We start from the raw sequence: 3,351 nt of genomic DNA, 5'->3' as shown, positions 1-3,351 counted from the left end.
GGAAAGACCATGTGAGGATGTGGTGAGAAGGCAGCTGTCTGCAAGCCAAGGAGAGAGGTCTCTGGAGAAACAAACCCTGCTGACACCTTGATCAACTTTCAGCTTCCAGAATTTCAAGAAAATACGTTTCTGTTATTTAAGCCCAGTTTTTAGTATTCGGTTAAGGCAGCCCTCGCTGAATAATAATAGGATTTTATACTTTAATTAGACCTCCTGTTCAGAGTTATTACTTAATTTTCAATTCCTAGGATTAACACTATATCCTAGGAAACTCTCACACTTGTCACATGGGGATTCTTGTCTCCACAGCAGGGATGCCACTCCGGACTTTCTGGGTTAATAATTCTTGGTTAGGTGCACAGGACTGCTTCTCCAACACCCACCCCAGCCCTTTAGAGGTCCCACCCTCCCTGCTGTGCCCTGTCACCACCCTCCAGATGCACCTTCCTTCAGTCCCCTTGGCTCCCCCACATATGGGATTCAGGCAACATCAGAGATTCAGCCCTAGCTCTGCTCACCATGGCCTTGGACATGTGGTCAGGCTACTGTGGGACCTCTAATGGTGGGTGGAACAATCTAAGAACTAATGACTCATGGGAGGGTCGCTGACTCTCATTACACAAGTCAAGCACTAACAGCTCTCACACAGGAAAGAAGCAGGAGTGCACACACCACAAGTCTAGTTGTGTTCCATAGTCCCCACAGGGCAGACAGGCTGAGCAAACAGAGAGTTCAGGAGTTTAATTTGGGGAAATTGAGTTGACTCCCGCAGATGTATTAGTGAAATGTTAGCTAGAGTTCCATCCTTTAATTACCATTGGCAGAAACATTCTTGACTTCACAATTTACATATATGACCTCATTTGTAAACTGTAAAGTACTACCTAAATCAGTATTTTTTTAAAGATTGGCACCTGAGCTGACATCTGTTGCCAATCTTGTTTTTCTTTTTCTTCTTCTCCTCAAAGCCCCCCAGCACATATTTGTATACTCTAGTGGCGAGTCCCTTTGGTTGTGCTATGTGCGAAGCCACCTCAGCATGGCTGATGAGTGGTGCCGTGTCCAAGCCCAGGATCCAAACGAGTGAAAGTCTGGGCTGCTGAAGTGGAGCACACAAACTTAACCACCTGGTCATGGGGCTGGCCCCAAATCAATATTAATCATTAATTACTGCAAGGATGAATACTGACAATGTGTCAGGAACAAGGATGGCTTAAAATACTTTGATCTGGAGGTCCCCAAAAGAAAGAACATTTCTCATAGCTCTAATTGAAACCCTGTGATGGGGATTGACATGTATTTGCTTCTTTATTCTCCACCATAACCATGCTAGTTATAGATAAGTTACTCATTTTGTTAGTCACATGAGCTAGTTATAGATAAGTTACTCATTTTATAAGTGACATGAGCTAGTTCAGAAAGCTTGATTAAAATGACAAAATCATGTGGCTAGAAAATGACAGAGGCATAACTTAAACTTAGCTCTGCCTGTCTCTGAATCTCAAATTCCTAAACATGATGGTCTTGAGGGTTGGCCCTCAGACTCAAGCTTTACCTGGATATGTCACCTCTAAGATCAGTGATCAGAGACACCCCATCTTATCACAATGCTTCCCAGTGCAGCCTCACACAGTTTCCGATGCCCAGCTTCTCCCACTGCAGGGGTTCCTCAAGGGCGCTCAACCAACTTCCCCAAATCAGCCCCAGCTCTCCTCAGCTTTACAGGTCAGTTTCACCACACAAAAAAGTCTCAGGCCCCTCTGACCTTTCAGCATGCCTGATGACTGAGCCCCAAACACACAGGACAGCAATATCTCCCCTTCCCACAGCTGCATCTGTCATAGCCCCCAATGGGTTTTATAACTGACATTTACCACTTGACCCAGGTGGCTGGGACAGCTGGCCTCCTTTGGACAAAGCAGGCAAGCTGTAGGGTGCTCCTCTCCTACTGCCCCCATGTGTGCACTCACGGAGAGGGCCAGGGGAGGGCCAGTATCAGCTCATAGTCACAGATTTCTCACAAGAACAGGATAGCACGGCTTTCCTGACTCCAGAGTTGAGGGCAGTACCTGCTCATGGAGGGGCATGCCAGGTGAGTTCCCTGTCTGTTCCCTAGGGTGCCTGCCTCATGTGGCCACACTCCTTTGGCAAACTGTTCTCAGCCTTGAGACTTGACAAAGTCTTTCCTTCTCTGGATGTTGAAAGATTCATTTGTGATGAGAGGCAGTGTCTTTCAGAACAAATGAGGCCTGGAGTGAACCAGCAGGCAGAAGGACAGCTGCGGCCTACTGTAGGCAAAAAGGGTGAGAAAACCACCACTGCCAAACAATGCAAAGGGTGCCCTGGGAAAAGTAGAAGGGGATGTGAAGCAGAGCTGAGGGAAATGGGAACCCACTGAGCCTTCACCTGCACATGATCACTGGAAGAGTGTGACCCCACACCATCAGAGCCTCGCTGACCCGATGCTCAGCAATCATGAGGGTCACTTTGAGGACATAGGCACTGGTCACGAGGCATGTGTAGTTGGTGTGATGGGTTTAAATAGAGGCAAGAGGGCCCCCAAAGGGGTGAGCATCAGTAGGAATTTTGGGAGAGGTAAGGGACTTGGGGATGGTGTGGGTGGCCCATGACGCTCACCTCAGATCCCCAAGATGCCAGGTGTCTGGTTCACAGCCACTCCACACCCCCACCAAAGAAGACACTGCCCCCACCACTCTTTCTCTCACCACCGCCAATAATATCTCAGCATAGTCCCGATAGGGCAGTGAAAGCTGAGTCGCCAGGTCACATCTGCAGCCTCTGAATCAGACCTTGGTTCATGGGGAAGCGGAGCATGGGGCAGGATGAAATCCACTGAGGCATGGGTGATGAAGCTCCCTGAGTCCTGCTCCAATGGATGGTCATGGCAACCGACAATCTCTGGACCACGAGACAGTCCCTCCCCCGAGACATGACCAGAGGCAGCCCGTTCCCTGGCTCCACAGCCTGGGGTACCCAGCTCCTCCTAGGGCAACCCAGGAAATGATGGAAGGCCTCCCTCACTGCTGGCTCCCTCTACCTGGCACTGCAAAGACAATCAATGTCCCTCGGGGGGCAGGGCATGGCTGCCAAGAATCCAGATGAAGAGGGCGCTACCTCCCACATAAGGCACACGACATGCCCGGGGGCTTCCTCCCTCATAGGGCCAATGACACCTCCCAGAAAACCTTCAGGACTCAGGACCCTTTCCTCTGCCTTTGCCCCACTATCAGAGTCTTGGCCCAAGTGAGTGGGACAGTTTGCCTCCTTTGGGTAAATCAGGCAAGCCCTAGGGTGGTCTCCCTCTGCCCCTCCTCTGTGGACTCAGGGAGT

This window comes from Equus przewalskii, chromosome 18 (genome assembly GCF_037783145.1).
Source record: "Equus przewalskii isolate Varuska chromosome 18, EquPr2, whole genome shotgun sequence".
NCBI classification, from domain to species: Eukaryota; Metazoa; Chordata; class Mammalia; order Perissodactyla; family Equidae; genus Equus; species Equus przewalskii.
The sequence above is the reverse complement of the archived record's forward strand: the minus strand, read 5'-3'. Positions refer to the sequence as shown.